This window comes from Cryptomeria japonica, chromosome 8, assembly GCF_030272615.1.
Source record: "Cryptomeria japonica chromosome 8, Sugi_1.0, whole genome shotgun sequence".
Lineage (NCBI taxonomy): Eukaryota > Viridiplantae > Streptophyta > Pinopsida > Cupressales > Cupressaceae > Cryptomeria > Cryptomeria japonica.
This window is the reverse complement of record NC_081412.1, coordinates 553,700,874-553,718,992: the sequence shown is the minus strand read 5'-3', so window position 1 is coordinate 553,718,992 and position 18,119 is coordinate 553,700,874. Positions and strand designations below refer to the sequence as shown.

The window sequence follows — 18,119 nt, the reverse complement described above, 5'->3', positions numbered from 1 at the left end:
TTGCTTAAGATGTAAAATTACTAAAACTTAAGATAATGGATTAGTTACCTCGAAACAAATTTGGTTTTCGACAACATACTTTATATGGAAGAAGATGTTTTTTTATATTTATTTTTTTTATCAATAAAGGTAGAGTCATATTAATATATTGATTCATAAGAGAGATTACAGCATAAAAGTCCAGATTTCCAAAAAGCCCAAAGAGCCTAAAGACAGACCGTATGAAACTAAATCCCTGAGTATGCATAGAAAGAGAAATCAACTCCAAAGCCCTCAAAAAAATTTTGGGCTTGGAATGACCATAAATTTATCTCATAAACATTAAACCTTATGAAACCTCCTCAATCATTCAAAAATATCTTCAAAGTTTAAAGCTACGATAACGAGGTCTTAGCATAATTTATGGGAGTTTAATTTTAACAAAGATTTTTTTTTTTTAAACCCAAAAAAACCAAGCAACCAACTAAAGGCTCTGCAACAGCATAAAAGGAAAAAAAACCCAGCATGAAACACCTATTTGATTAAGAGTCTTCATCTAACACTGATGGAGGCTTTGGAGCTCGGCCTATTCCATAGCCTCTACTCGAAGGACGTCCTCTACCCTAACCAGAATTGCGACTCGAACCTCTACCACCACCTCGTCTGCCTTGTTCTGCTTGGGGTTCCTCTTCTGTTTTTTAAGGCAAGACACCGTTAAGTTTGGCGAATTCAAGAAGCTCTTCCTTCTTGCCCAAATCTTCTGGATTTTCCCCGAGAAAGTGTTATTTCAGGAATCTGAGACCCATGGCTGAAATGATTTGTGCTTATCAAGGTCCTTGTCAGTAAGATCAAGCAGAAAAGAGTAGAATTTGATGAGCGCGTCGAGAACGTTGAAGAGAATTCTCGTGCTCGACTGAGGAGCCCCTAAATCATGACGCACCTTATTCAAAACCTCTTGCAATTCAAGCAAAATGCCATTAGGGAATAGCCTTTTAGTGAAGGCCCAGACTGCTTGTTTGTCAAGTTTTAAATCCATGAGGGAGGCGACGAATTGAGATGAAATATTGGTGTTATCGTGGGGGTATTCCTCCCTGCTAATATGTCCACTACCAAGGATGAGCTTTACAACCAGGATAACCGATGGCTCGGGATATAGGAGTAACCTCTTTAGTCTTAAATCTGTGATTTTGCTAAAGGAAACTTGATGGGTGGAAGCCAAGAGGGAAATGGGAGTGTCCGCACCAAAGCATGAGGTTGGCCTAGGGTAGACACTCATTATGAATCCAAACGGCTCCTCACCAGACATAGCTTCAGGAGTCTCTATCACCTTAATCTTCTAGAGAGAAATTGCAAAGATAATCTAGCTGATAATTGAAGCTCTAAAGCAGCTTAACTTATTTTGAATGCAATTGCAGAGATAGAGTAGTTGATAAAATTGCAGAGGAAACTTAGTATAGGCTTGACGACACTTTCTTCAACATGCATTAATGAGAAATGCCATTCAATGAATTCACCTGCAAAGGTGGTGAAGGATATCTATCTCTAATCATGCCAAATCTCTCAGCTAAAGGGTTTATCTCTATCCAGTTGATAATGCATGCCTCGTACTTAGAATGACGTCGGACTGCAAGCTATGTTTTCGGGAGGCGAGTGGGAGAATTCGATTATGGCAAGACCAAGAAAAGGTGACGTCAAAGATGACATGTCTATTTCAAATCTTAAATTTGGCGGAAAAGTTTGAATTCAAAGAAGTAGCCGTTTCATGAAACTTTAATGCCAGCAGTAAAGTCTGAAAATTTGAAAAAGAAAACCTCTGTTGAGCAAATTAGATTGACTTTGGGAATTCCTTCCATGCTCTCGCCAAAACAAAAGAAACCATTCGCTGCAGATTTTAAAGTTAAGGATTCCCTTTAATAGAAGCTTTCGCAAATGAAGAAGATACTCTGTAGGTTAGCCTCGATGATTGCCTCCCTACTCCCACCAGTGTAGAGAAATGCCTTTTGCTGTAGATTTTGAGAGAGCATCTACCTCTGTATTCACTTCTCTGTAGATATGTTTAACCTCATATTGCTCTAGTATAGCCAGATTGTCAATTATGCTATCCAGAATTGCCTGTACCTGCTAGTTTGGGGTTTTCTTCAATTTGATTGCATTGATTGCTATCTCTGAATCTCCCTCCACTATGATGTTTCTTAACCCATGATTGAGGCAATCCAGTAGGCCTAATAGTAAAGCTTTGAATTCTACTATATTATTGGTATCTGATGGCATTGGCTTGGCCATTTTTCCAATAATTGACCTTGAGTAGTCTCTAACCACATATCCTATACCTAAAGGGTCTGGGTTACTTTTGGAGGCTCCATCAAAGTTTAGTTTGAACCATCCTTTCATAGGAGGAGACTACATAGCTTCCTTTCGAGCCTTAGGTTTTTGCCCAAGTGAAGGAAGAATCTTGATTCCTTGCCAATTATTTCTTATACTTTCATTCCAAGAAGAAATTTTTTTGGACGAATTTGTTGAGAAGGCTAGTTTGTAGTTTATTGTCTTAACAATTGAGCTTAAAATTAATTCAAATCTCCTTGCTTTATTATCAAAGAGTTTTCGATTCATTTCTTTCCAAATTTCCCAAACAAGGCAGGACAGAGAAATTTCCAAATCTAGCTTAAAGTGGTTTCCTTAGAAGAAAGAGGCTAGTATTGAAAGAGGGAGATTATATCATTTGGCAAGGTTGATATCCACCCCAATTTTGCACAAAGCCATCACCAACATTTTGAGGCAAAGGGGCAATTCAAGAGAAGGTGATCAACTATCTCTAGATGGGCTTTACACATGATGCATCTTGAGGGCCCTTCATAGCCCATTTTAGTAAACTTTTTTGCAGTAAGAATCCTCTTTTTGAAGGCTAGACATGCGAAGATCACTGCTTGTGGGATGATCTTACTGCTCCAAAAGAGCCTAACTGGAATATCTCGTTCCTCTTGATTCCAAGAGTTAGCTAGGACTCTATAGCCATCTTTGGCATTATATTGACCTGTTTTCAAGGAAGCCCAAATAAGAGTATCTTTCCCTCTTCTAGGGTTAATATTTCTTACTCTTATAAGATCTAGAAGTTGTTTAATTTCAACAATTGGAATAGGCAATCCTTTCATTGCCTTCCAACTCCATCCTTGCATGCTCTTCTATAGTTTCATTGCAATGATTCAAAATTAATTTATAGGATTGGAGAAGTAAAATAAATAGTGAAAAACAAGAAATACAAAAGACCATGCATTAAAACATGTCATAGAGCTTTTAAAATTTTTGGCTCCAAAATTTCAATCCATGCAAAATATTTCACTATTGAACATTTTTAACTTTAAACTCAAAATTTTGCTATCAACCAACTTACAACCAGGGAATCCGAAGTCAACTACAAAAACATGTACTAGTTTCACATAGACGTTATAATTGAAATTTCTTCTTCTTCTTCCTGTGCAAGAGTAATATGGTTGTGGGCGCAGCTCATCATCGAAGTGAGCTCTGTGAGCACAAGATTCATGTCAGGTCGCTCAGCCTTATCTAGGTGAGCACGTCTTAGGGCTATATTTGCAATAGTCAAGGCTTCTTCTAAAGCAAAGATATCCCATCCATCCTCTTTAAGCTTAGGATCTATAGCGTCTTCAAAATGTTTTTCTCTATCATGTGTCGTACATATCCTGGAATATGGAACTAACTAGAACCTCGTGCTTGATCAACATGCCTCTACCCTATTATCATCTCTAACACAATAATTCCAAAGCTATAAACATCATGTTTAAAACAGAGCTTGTTATTCCAGCAACACTTCGGAGCCCAATAGCCTTTAGTACCTATTATTTTATCAGTTGACCTGTGTGTGCCCTCCCAATCTGCATGCCTAGAGAACCCAAAATCAACAAGCTTTGCCTTGTTATCATTAGAATCCACCATAATATTTTGAGGCTTGATATCAACATGAATGATTTTATTCAAGTGTAAGAATTCAATTCCACTCGCTATACCCATTATCATTTTCAAGCTTTGCTTCCAACTGTAGGAAAACCCTTTACAGTTTCCTCTCAAGTAGTCATCTAGAGAACATCCATCTATATAGATGTAAGCCAAGTAAGATATATTTGCTTCTATACACCAAGCATACAAACTGCCCTTTCCCTGCAAAAGTTCAACTTCATTCTCCACCCATACTTTGGTGTCAGGGGCTCTGTGTTCTATTTCTTTTCTAGTGAGATCTTTACCTTGGAAGATGCCCCTATAAACTCATGCAAAGGTTCCTTCCCCAATTTGGTGAGACTCATGGCAACAACTTTTGATATAAGTTATCTGGTCATGTGTGAGGTTTGCATAAATATGTGTAGGCACCAGTTCATGCATGTCTTCAATTATTCCTGTCTTTGGAATATCAATTCTTTGAATTGAGTTAGGAGTAGTTGTTACTCTGTGAGACACTATTTGCAGTTTGGATGATGTTAGTTTGTTAGCTTGGACAACTGTTTGTCCGTTTGCTAAATAATTAGTAAATAATTGTTTGCTAACAAATGTAGTTAGAGTTCAAACAATTCTTATTAATTATTTGACTCTTTTTAGAAACTTCTAGCAACCAATTTGGTTAGGGTTGTTTAGTTGTTTTTAATCTCAGCCGTTGATTGAGAATTAATCTCGGCCATTGGTTTTCCAATGAGAGTAGTATATAAGGGGGTCAGGGGGCATTTGGAAAATAATGAATGAATGAATTATGTGAAGAACTTGCAATGTTAGCAAGTAGTCTTGCAGTGTTAGCAAGGGTGTAGTGATAGCATTGGGATAGTAGCGGGGTGGAATCTCAGCAAGAGAAATTGGGAGGTCGTCGAAGCTCTGCCAGTAATAGGCAAGCAGTATTTGTATCTCTTGATTTGCTATAGTTAATACATATTCCTCATCTGTAGTACTGGTTTTCCCTTCGGGGTTTTTCCAAGGACAATTGTCCAAAAATATTGTGTTCATTGTGTTGCGCATTTATATGAGTTTGTAAAATTAGAGTTGTGTTATTTTCCAATATTTGTTGCTCAAATAATCTATCAAAGATAGGAGGATAATAATCAGTAATTGTAATAGATTTTTCACAGATGATTCATCTGAATGAGGCTGTTGTTTAGCATCTTCTTTCCCTTCTCCATTTACAGGTGATGAAGGTGAAGGGGATGTTATCCCCTCTTGTTTGTACATCTTGTACAAGAAAGTGATTACAACCGGTACCCCTACCACAACACCTGCAACAGACGAAAATAAAAAATTAAAAAATAGTGCTATTACAAAGTGCTTCTAAAACTAATATGGCAGTCATTTGCTTCAGTGATAACAACAAATACTAGTACAGCAAGTTTTAAGTAGGAAAATAAATTTGGAAAGTAACAATTATTTAACAAATATGATAGAAATTGTTTGAAGTGATGATCCAGAAGCAGATTCGCCTGATTCAAAGGTATCTAAATGTGATTAGTCGATAATTATTGACCAAATATAGGATCTTTAGTTTTTTACAAGAAGGATCAGATTTTACCCTGGGAAGGAGGAGAAAGTTGATACAGCTGGTAGTCTGTCATTGGCGCTTTTACCTGCAAAAATAAATTCTTGAATATTTTCAAAGTAATACCTACGTTTAAGTATTTTATAAAATTAATTATCTAAATTTGTTTAACAATAGATCTGTAATTTTTCATATTTACTCACTCTCTTCTTATCATATTTGTTGATTAAAATATGTCGTCCATTTAACGATCATTATGAATAAAGTCACTGCTTAAACTTTTTCTTCAAGAGCTGATCTTATTGAGGAAAATATTTTATGTTCGTTAGACGAAGATGAAAGATTGAAAAATTATTTAATTTAATTAGACGAGACTAGGGTAGAATAGGCCAAGACATTCAACGTATTGCTTGGAGGGAGATGAGGCTTTCAACAACGCTGGCGACAGCTCAATATAGGTGCTTGGAGGGAGATAATAAATTATATAACGCAAAGAAGAGGCTTTCAACAACGCTGGCGACAGCTCAGTATAGGCCAAGGTCTTCAACCCCATTATTTATAATTTCCCTACAATTATTGGTTTGATGTTCGTATAATTTGTTTTTTAATAAATTGGATATAAATTGAATTCATACTCATATCTATTATTTAGTGAATTTGAAATTTTTTTTCTCATTAAAAATATTAATTTGAAAATATAATGAGACTAGGGTAGAACAGGTCAAAACATTCGCTTGTTGAAGATACTGCGTCCGCAACATGACAGTTTTACTCCGACTTTCCTGACTAAAACTTTTGAGAATTCATTTGATTAGGGGGTTTCTGATTTCAAAAGCTTATGTAAGGAAAAACATACTTTATTCTAATTTTGTTAGGGATAAAGATTATTAAGAATGAACTAAACTATGTCATTACTCTTTTCTAAAAGAATATGAACGCTAGCCTAAGGGTGAGTAATGAACTTTTTTCAAAAGTTTATTTAATTTTAATTGAGAAGAATAATTATGGGTACTTGAGGAGATAAATCTAGCTCAATACTCTTTTATGATTTTTGACATATACTTCAATTGAAAAATATGGTATTTTGCAAGGAAGATAGATTCTAGATGTTTTTGGTTTGGCACAAGAAGTTATACATTATAGAGAACTTATGAATCTTCTTACTTTTCTTGTGAAACTTGACATGTCCAAGGTTTACGAAAAAATCATTTGTATGTACACTAGAGTTATTCTTCTTCATAATAGTATTAACTTGCAAGCCTTAAAGTGGATAATGGGATGTGTTATAATTGTCTCCTTTATTGTACTTGGCAATGGTTTAGCATTTAAATTATTTAGAATCAATAAAATTTTATATAGGGATATTCATCATTACCCATTCTGTTTGTTCTAGTTGCAGAGGGACTAATCAAAGATACCAAGGAAGCTAATAATATTTAGGCACTAAAAGGGTTAAACATGGATAATTTATCCTTGATAGACATTTTATTGATGGATGATATTTTTATTTTTAGAGATGGTTCTATTAGGGACATTCTTCCTTACACTATGTATTTTCATCTTGATAACATTAAATATTGAGTTTTCCCATTGAAGCCAAATAACTATGGTAAGTCAAATTGAACATTGTTTTTAATTAATATTGTCAAACATATAGATATATTAGGCCATAGATGGTTATCTTTAAAATGAATATTATCTTTTGTTAAGTCACTCTTACGAGGTACTCCTATTTATTGGAAATGGTTTAGTATGTACCCTTAGGCATACAAGATACAATTTCCTTAATGACATGAATAGAAAAGGGAGGAATGAGGGTCATCTCTTGGTGAGTAAACCCCTTACATAGGCCAACTCTACAATAATGAGAAGTACAAACATCGATTTCTCATGAAACAAAAACAAGACAAGAGGGATCCAAGTCTTAGTTTAGTGTCAAAAATTTTATATTTTGCAATTTCTTGCTCAAGTAGGCCCTTTTTAGCATGTATGCATTCCCACTTCTCGTCCAATTCATCCCAACTTGATTTTGCATTCAATTCCAACGTCTCCTTCCTATTTTAGACCCTAGGTCCCAATTTAGGATGACATTGGAGGGAACAAGGTGCCTAGGACACCTCACTCCCAAGAGAAAATCAATTAGGGTGCCTTGCTCCCCATTGTTTGGGCCCAAATTTGAGTCACTTAATGGTTGGCTAGTTTTCGTAGGAATTCCTTTCCCGTGTCAGCCTACTTCATTTTTAACACCCTGAAATTCTTAGGAGAGGTATATAAGAAAGGTATCCTCCCTCATTTAAGGTAACATAAATAAATAAGAAAATAGAACAAGGAAAAAATTCAATTCAAGCACTCAAGGAATTCAATCTTTCATCCTTCAAGTATTCAAGGCATTTCATCCCACTATATCCTCCATTGTGGCAACCTTCAACAACCTTCATGCAAGCATGCCTTTTATGATTTCCTTTTAGGTTTTCATTTATGGAGTCATGCTATTGCATCAACATTTGTGATCATCTTAAAAGAACATTCGCCTCATCAAGCTATAAGACATCTTCATTCTTAGATCTAGCCTTTGTTATACATCAACACACTTTCCTTTCAAGTATATTTCAATTCAATTTCAACGTTAATTGTTAAACTAAGGTTTCAATTAGACAAACCCCTTTCTACCCAACAAATTCCCTCTTTTACTAGTGTGCAGGAATAGCTTACGAGCCTGTAGAAATAGGTACAAATAAATCAAGAGGAGATCTATAGTCTGAAATGTATCAGAGATGAAATTGCTGAGACCAAGTCAAGATGGATAGCCTAGTTCCTCTAGTTTTACCTAAAATTAATTCTATATGTTAGTCTTAATCTTTTATATTTGAGCTTCTTATAGATTATATTTATCAATTTTCTATTGTCAAGTGCATGCAAAAGGTCATCCTTTCTCCCCATCTTCTATCCTTCCAAAATTGAAGATTCATCTTTCAAGTACCCTCACAAGGGCCCACTATAAAATTCAATTTGTGCCTAATAAAATCTTGGGCCAAGTGTATCATTCTGCCTCTACAAGTATTTAAAGGTAAAATGGCCCTTAGCTTCCTACTTCACCCATAAAAGCTAGTGAATCCTATTTCCTTCACATTAAATTTTAGTGAACCTATCACTTCTTACAATTGAATATCTTCTAATTTTAAATCTAATATTGCATAATTTTATTACATATATTGATTGAACATTGTTTTGGTTACATCTTTAATATGACATATGAGTTTCTTGTTTGATCATAAGTGCATAAGGAGTTCTTATCTTATATTGCTAGTTCAATTGCAAGCTATGTTCAAGATATTCATGATGTTTTCTTTCATACATATGATAATAAGTTGGATATTCCTTTCATTCATAGCTATGATTTACCATCTCTCAAAATTGGTACCACCAATGAGGGAACATTAGTGCAAGAAGAGAATATGAACACTTCTTTCAAGTATTTCCCTCCTCAAGATGAAGTTTTGGAGAATGATGTTCATCCTTCTCCTGAAATGTACCTCCCCCATGTTGGGACCTTCAAAATTCACTAAATTTTGAGGTTTCATGTTGAGAAAATTTACTTGCATCACTCATAAAAGAAACTGCATAATCTGTCCCAAGTAGCTCACTTTTGGAGAGCTTCGTTTTGAAGCTCAGTGAATTTTATGAGAAATGCCTTTTGGAATGTGTTTACAACTTATCAATAAGCATTTTAATCAAGTTATAACTTCCCATAATAAAATTAGATTTATTTTTTCAAAATTTGATTTGAGGGGTTAACGAAGGTTCACTAAGTGCACATTTCCAGAAAAGCCCGAGTAGCCTACTTTAGAGGCTTGCATCTTGCACTCAGTTGATTGTCATGACAAAATTATTGTTCCCCTGTGTTCCTTGCATTTTTTTCTATGTCCCTGCCCATTCTTAAAATCCCCAAGATGTCATTTGATGTGTTTTCCAAAGCCAAACCTTTTCCACTTTATCATATTTTCTAGATTGTACAACGCAAAGTGTTTCAGTAGAGCTCACATTGAGAATTTATATCTTGTATCTAGATGATTATTTTAACTAGATCTTTTTTTAATGTGATTCATTGTAGCTAAATGAACTTGTATGCAAGGTTTTAGCTCTTCATGACATCATTTGATATTTTTTTAGAGTGCATTTGCAACAAGGTTTGGAAGGGATTCTAGTAAGTTACAATGCAAAAATAGCTGAAGATTGAACTTTGGCGAACCTTGGGCATCATCAAGGGAATCCATTTTGCCAGTGGTTTTCAGAGGTTTCGAGCTTGTTTCATAATTTTTGCCAAGTGTTAAAAAATCAAGTTTCAATGATTAAATTTTGCATATTCTTGCTCTAGATGAATGTCAGAGTGGTTTTAGGTCAGTTTCTAGGCCCAATTGTTTGAGAACCAAACATTTTTAGCCAAGCCCACAAGGGACTTGACTTGCCTCATTAAGCATGGTGGGTGTATTCAAGATTTAATATTGATATTTTATAATTTAAATCAAATTCATGATTTAAATTCTAATAACATGTATGAAATATGAGGGCATTGTTTCTATGAGGGACCTACCACTAATTTTATATGTCCAGATCAATAGTGAGAAGGCAGAGGTTTAAAATGGATCTTAAAAAAATCATTATCTAATAATATTGTTCAACATTATTAAATATATATTTTGAATAGAAAAGGAAAAATTTTAAATTAAAGGGCCTCTAAAGTTTTATGCATGGGAGGAGGATGAATAGGCTACTAGGAGTTTGGTGAAATAAAAAAGAAAACCTCATCCCGATTAGTGCAACTTAACATACAGTCCTCTCCATGATTTACAATTGATTTTTAGCATCTCTATAATTCTAAGTTGCTCTTGTTTAAGCTAACAAGTGAGTTCAAGATTGTCTTTAACTCCCTCTTCATCTTCCAGTTCCATTTCATGCAATTAGTTCTTGATCTACAGAAATTCCATACATCTTGTTCATAATTTCTACTCTTGAGATATATATATAATTTGTACTTCATTCAAATTTATTAATGTAATAATGAAGATGATTGAATTGCATTAATTCAATTTTGATTTTCTTCTCTATTTTTCTTGCAAGTTTTGCTTCTTTCTTTTCTCCTAGATCTATTTTATTTTGGAGGGATAGCTGCAAAATTTTACATGGTATCAAAGCTAGATTGCTAGAAAGAAGAAGCATCAGGTAACTTTCTATGAAGATTGTAGACCTCTGTTTCTAGATGCATGCATATTCTTTCCCCAATTTTTGTATGCTCTTTGTTTTTTTTTCCTATACTGATTCTTTAAAACTTGTACGTGCTTTGCAAGCACTGCATGACAAAGATCTGGAAAATTTGGGGCTTTGTAAAAAAAAATGAACTTTTAGAAAGTTTATATGAGGGTTTTGGTTAATTAATTTAGTATAGGTTTCTTTCAATAAGTTTCCTGAATAAAAATAGAAGATTAAGTTATGCACTCTTCCTCCAATTGACAGCCAAACATATTCTTTTGTTTTAAATTCATGTCTACATGAGATTCCAATGTTGCAACTTTGTTTGCTCCTAGATATTCTTTCTAGTAGGGTTCCTAACTACATGAGATTCCACAGTCACATCCTTGAGTGCTTTCAGAGTTTCTTTTTAGTGGGATATTATTGAGCAATGAATATACAATGGAATCATCCCAACTGAAGGTCATCTTTGCAATTCTTTAGTTTGGAGCACATTTCTGTAGATTCATATATTTCATCTTTAGATGATTAGTTTTTTTACTTAGAGATTGTGTACCTATCTATTCATGCATTTGAGCTTTTCATAATATGTACAAATGCATTTGCAAAGTATCCCAGAGGTATTCATGTAGTGGTTTCTATGATTCTATACAATCTTGTTGTAGTGTGGATTCATTTGCAGTTTGCAGCTTTCTTCCTCAGCTTGAATAAATGGTTAGGAGATTTTCTCAGTTGGTTTTTCTCCTTTCTTCTTTGTAATTGGGTTCCTCATCAAGATTTGTTGCCAAGACGCATATCTCTTGTTGGTTAGGCTTAAGGGGGGGTGTTAGTGCAACTAAACATACAATCCTCTCCATGATTTATAGTTGATTTTTAGTATCTCTGTAATTCTGAGTTGCTCTTGTTTAAGCTAACAAAGGAGTTTTTGTTTTTAACTCACTCTTCATCTTCCAGTTCCATTTCATGCAATTAGTTCTTAATTTGTAGAAATTCCATGCATCTTGTGCATAATTTCTGCTCTTGTGATCTATATATAGTTTGTACATGCATCTTGTGTATAATTTTTGCTCTTGTGATCTATATATAATTTGTACTTCATTCAAATTTATTAATGTAATAATGAAGATGATTGAATTGCATTAATTCAATTTTGATTTTCTTCTCTATTTTACTTGCAAGTTTTACTTCTTTCTTTTTTTCTATATCTATTTTATTTTGCAGAGATAGCTACAAAATTCTACAGTCCCAAGTAAATCCTCTTTGCGCCCTAAAATGTGTGGTGTAGAGTGCAATCAGTGTTTCATGGGAATCATGGATATGGTGGCCCATACCATTTGACGAGATGCTTCTGGGAAATATCATTGAGTGGAATACATAGAATCAATTATAAAGACTGTCTTTAAAAGCTTTAGAGCATATGCAATGGAAGGAATAATTCCCAATTCTATGTCATTTCATCCCTACCTATGTCGATATGGAAACACAAAAAAGCATGAAGAATGGGAGATATTTGCCAAGGGTTATGATTGCAATGCCTGGGATGCACAAAGAGATGTGTAGAGGTTTTAAAAAAAAAAGAAAAACTCATAAGAAAACTACGCTTGGAAGGGTTATAGCCAAATTGTACAAGATTTTCCCAACATTGTTCCTGCCTGTGCCAACATGGGAACATTGGATAAGGGCACGGCTGCAGTCCTCTAGCAAGAAAAAAATGAAATGTTGAAGCATAGACAAGGCATTTGACAGCCTAGGCAGAAAATAATAATCTGGAATCTCTGTTAGTAGCAGATAGAAAAAAGAATGGAAAGAATGGCAATCTGAATATAATTTTTATTCACATAAAAAAAATTGTTCATTCAAAATAAAATAAACAAGTAGATATAAAGAGGAGGCAAAAACAGTTGTAAACTGTTATACAAAACTACCGAAACAGAAAAACCTAATAAATTAAAGAAATGAAAAATTAATCTAAATAAAATTAAACCCATGATGAGATATTAACATCCCCCCCTTAATCTGAAGGGGTTAAGTCGGGCATTTCTTTGAACTTCTCAAACTTTTCTCTACCCAAAGCCTTGGTAAGAATATTTGTTGGTTGATATCCAGTGGGGCAATATTTAAGGTATATGCTTCATATTTCACATAATGCTGAATCAAATGAACCTTTTAATTGATGTGCTTGGTGCGATCATGAAATACTAGATTTTTAGCCATTTTGATAGAAGATTGATTGTCAATGAAGAGTGGAGTTGATGAAATCTATGGTGTCTACAAGTCTTCAATAATTCTTCGAAACCATAAGATTTCCTGAGTTGCTTCAAAGGCGGCCATATATTCAGCTTTGAAAAAAGAGGTGGCTAGAACAGCTTGCTTTTTAGATCTCCAAGAGATGACAACAGATCCAAGATACATTAAATACCTGGATGTAGATTTTCCATCTATGGAATCACCTACATAATCAGAATCGGAATAGTCAACCAAAGAAAACTAGTTTGTCTTGGAGTATTTGAGCCCATTGTGTTGAGTACCTTACAAATAGCGAAGAATGCGTTTGGCAGCTAACCAATGAGTTTCTCTAGGTTGTTGCATAAACCTTGAAACAACTCTAACAACAAAAGAAATATCTGGAAGGGTAGTTGTAGCATAAATAAAACTACCAAAAAGTTTCTTGTAGATAGTTGCATCAACCAATGCTGAAGGGCCATCTGAAGAGAGCTTAAGATTTTGCTCCATAGGAGTACTAAGGGGCTTACAATCAGCCATGCCAAACTTATGCAAAATTTCACCAATATATTTTTGTTGGGTGATAAAAAAAAATGAGGTGTTCTAGTTACCTCAATACACAAATAGTAATGAAGATGGCCCAAATCAGTCATATCAAAACCTTGCTTCAGTTGTTCTTTCATATTTTGAATATTATTCTCATCAGGACCAGTGATAAATAAATCATCCATATAAACAAAAAGATAGACAATAATCTTATCAAGTTTTTTAACAAAAAGTGTGGCATCATCAAATTCAAAATGCTGGAAATTCAACTTTAAGAGATACTCGATAAGTTTTTCATACCAGGCTTGAGGAGCTTGTTTCAAACCATATAATGATTTGACAAGCTTGCATACCTGATGTTCTTTTCCATTGACTACATACCCATCTGATTGAGTTATATAAACTGATTCTTTGAGATCACCATTTAAGAATGTTATTTTAACATCCATTTGGTGAATTTTCCACCCATATTGAGCTGCAAGGGCCAACAAAGCATGAATGGTGGTCCACTTTGCTGTAGGTGCAAAGGTTTCATCATATTCTATGCCCTCATTTTGATAATAACCTTTGGCAACAAGTCGGGCTTTGTGTTTGTCAAGTGTACCATTTACTTTATATTTTTTCCTAAAAATCCACTTGTAGCCAATAGGTTACAACCAAGTGGAGGATCAACGAATTGCCATGTGCCATTTTTCAAAAGAGCATCATACTCGTCTTGCATAGCTTTGCTCCATACTGTAATATTTTTGGCTTCATTATAGGATGATGGTTCAGAGTCAATTATGAGATTGAGTTCAACAATGGTCTCCAAGTTATCTACACTATTGGTTTGAGCTTGGAGCCTTGCTTTGTAAGAGCTTTTTATACCTGTTTTATCTATTTCATCATGTCTTAAATCTTTCATTGTTTGTTGGACTTATTTTGCCCACTTATGAGAAGACTTTGGCTGCACAAAATATGTGACCATTTCATTACTAGATGTTGTATTAGTGGTTAATAGTTCAGAGAGTTCAAGCTCATCATGATGGATTTATTCTTGGTCATTTATTGATGAAGCAACATGAATTAGATCACTTGGAGATATAGATTCTATATGTGGAATCTCACAAGAGTTTTCTATCAAAGGAGAAAAATTTGAAATTGTATCAAGCTGTTTGAATTTACATTCATCAATTTCAGCAATGTTGGAGGTTTCAACAAATACAACATCACATGTAACAAAGAAAGTTTTGTTGACTTCATCATACAACCTATATGCTTTGGAAGATTCTGAATAACCAAGAAAAATACACTTAATACTGTGATGTTGTAACTTACTTATTTTGTCCTTGGGAATTAAAGCATAGCAAGTGGAACCAAAAATGCGAAGATGTCGAACAGAAGGAGGATATCCAAACCACACTTCATATGGAATAGATTGGTGTAATGCAGATGATGGAAATCTATTACGAAGATAAACTGCAGTTCTTGCTACTTCAGCCCAAAAATGTAATTTGATTCCTTTAAAATATAACATTGCATGAACCATATTCATGATAGTTCTATTCATTCATTCAACAACACCATTTTGTTGAGGAGTACCTGGAACAGTAAGATGATGTTGGATCCCATTTTGACGTAGATAGTCCTCAAAAACTAGAGAAGTAAATTCTCCACCATTATCTATTCGGAGAGTACCAATTTGAGATTGAGCTTTTTTTTCAATCATAACACGAAACCTTTTAAAAATTTTAAAAGCTTTTGATTTTTTCTGCAAGAAATAAATCCAAATCATGCGACTGTAATCATCAATAAACAACATGAAATACTTAGATCCTCCCACAGAATTTGCTAGTACAGGCCCACATAAATCAGAATGAATAAGTTGTAATTTTCTTTGTGCTCTCCAAGTGGAGCGAGGAAAATAATTTCTATGTTGCTTGGCAAGAATACATGCTTCACATTTTTCAATTGTTTTAGGCAAAATAGGTAAGCCATCAACACCATTCTTTTGCAAGATATGAATGTTATCATAACCAATATGCCCAAGTCTTGCATGCCATAAAAGAACAGGAGATAGACTACCTTCTTCAGTAAGATATGCAAAAAATTTAGAAAAAGAAGTGCCATCTAGTTTTAATAATCTCCCATCCTCACATCCACTAAATACAACTTGATTATTTGATTGTTTTCTAGCATCAACGTTCCCATCTTTTAACAGAATAGAGTAGGCTTGTTGTCGAATCAATACTAGTGATAATAAATTACATTGAAATTGAGGAATAAACAATACATCATGAAGCACAAAGTCTCGAAGATTAGGCAACTTTAATCGAACAATTCCTTTTACAATAGGTTTGAGACTTGATTTATTAACTAAATAAATTGGACCACATGCACTTTCATGAAATTCCTCGAAGTATTCACGTTGGAATGTCATATGTTGTGTGGCTCCAATATCTAAGATCCAAGAATCATACCATGAGGAATTAGATACAAAGTCAAAAATAGAAAGCATGTATTGATCACCATCACTATCACAAGCAAATTGGGTGGCTCTTGGAATTTTATCATCTAAATGTTTATCATCATTATAAACTTTTGTTTTATCTTTTTTCTTAAAAGTATTTTTTTTTAAACTTTCTATCTTATCCCATGACAACTTGCATTCATGTGCTTCATGACTTCCTTTTCTACCACATTTTTTACAATATAAATGTTGCCTATCATTTTGATTATCATTTTTCCTCCATTGACCTCTACCTTTACCTTTATCATTATAACCTCCTCTTGAAGAGCTCTTATTTAGAGGTTTTTCTTGGTGAGCAAAACAAACTTTTTCATTAGTATTATCTATTTTTCTTCCTTAAAGCTTTTTCACGTTCAACCAACTTTTCAACCAATAAATCAAAAGTAATGGTTTTCAATTGGTTACTTGCTTGAAGGGACTCTAGATAAGTAGAATGTGTTGGAAGGAGTGCCTTAATAAAAGCAGTGAGATAAATATCAACTTTCCCACTAGTAGCATTAACATCTTGTTTTATGGCTCTAATTTCAGAAGCCAAACTCATAACATCGCCATTTTTTAATTCAAGATTGAACAATTTTAATTGTAACTGAATAAATTATAATTCTAAATGAGAATCAAATAAATTTTTTAAATTGTCAAGGGCTTCCCAAGCAAATTTGCATCCTTGTATATGACGATATACATCTCCATTAACTGAAGCTCTTATCAAAGCCAAGGCTTTTGAATTTTTATAATTCCAAATTTCTTTTTCTTTAACATTTGTTGGTTCTGTAGGTTGGGTATCTCCATCACATATTTTATACCATAAATCATTAAAAATTAATGTATTTTCCACTTTTCTATGCCATTCCAACCAAGTATCTTTTCCAGTTAATATTTCCCCAATCAATGAAACAATAGACTACATTGTAAATTGAAAATAAATTTATATAGAATTTGCAAAGTTTGCAAATTTATAGGATTGCTAAAAATATCTTGCCAAACTTTACCAAATATAACAAGATATAAAATTCTTGTAAAAATAAATAAATTGATTTCACTTGAATCAATTTTTGTTTCTGTATTTTGATTTTGTAGAAAGCTGCAATCTTTAGATGCTTCACATAAAAATATACTCCAAACTCCAAAGCTTTGATACTACTAATAGCCCAGGCAGAAAATAACAATCTGGAATCTCTGTTAGCAGCAGATACAAAAAAGAATGGAAAGAATGGCAATCTAAATATAATTTTTATTCACATAAAAAAAATTGTTCATTCAAAATAAACAAGCAAATATAAAGATGAGGCAAAAACAGTTGTAAACTGTTATACAAAACTGTCAGAACAGAAAAACCTAATAAAATAAACTAATGAAAAATTAATATAAATAAAACTAAACCCATGATGAGATATTAACAGCATGGAGCTTTCTTTTACACCTTCTACAAGAATGCAGTCTCATGGCAGTATTAACTGTAGGGCATATAAAAAGAAATGTTAAAAGGTTTAGGATCTTCAAGAGAATGTATTTGGCATGTAAATTTTTTTTCAATGCATCAAGACCGATGCATCTCCTGGAATGAAATGAGTGCAGATTTTGCATCGAATGGACTTGTTAAAAGCTTTAGAATTTTTAAAGAAAATTTTAGTAATGGGTTTGTAATAAATCCCGCACCCTTTCTCGTTGCCAAGATCGTTGTGTAGAAATGGATTCAAAATGTGGTACCATTGACATGGCACATGAACTTTTATGATTCCTTAAATCTATGCTATTTCATGAGATGTGATGATCTACTCCTTCCTGCGCTAATAGAAAGTGTTGAAAAATGGTGTGGGAATACGTCAAAGCATTAAGAATGAAAATTTCTCTGAAGTATTTTTTTGGTTGATAAAAGGTATAGTCAGATTAATATATTAATTCTAATGGAAATATACAACATGAAATTTCAGATTTCCAAAATAGCCCTGTGGATCTAGAGACTAAGAAGATGAGACTATGTCCATGAATATGCACACGAAAGAAAACCAACTCCAAAAATCTCTAGGCTCGGAGTGGATATAGAGTTTTGATTACATTTCGTTTATCCTTGTCAAAAAACCTCATAAAGCATTC

The 18,119-nt window shown here is 33.8% G+C and overlaps 1 pseudogene; it reads right to left on the bottom strand.

The window, feature by feature from the left end:
- Positions 1–3,409: 3,409 nt before the first annotated feature.
- On the bottom strand, positions 3,410–6,053 carry LOC131857789 (putative G-type lectin S-receptor-like serine/threonine-protein kinase At1g61610; annotated as a pseudogene).
- Positions 6,054–18,119: the final 12,066 nt, after the last annotated feature.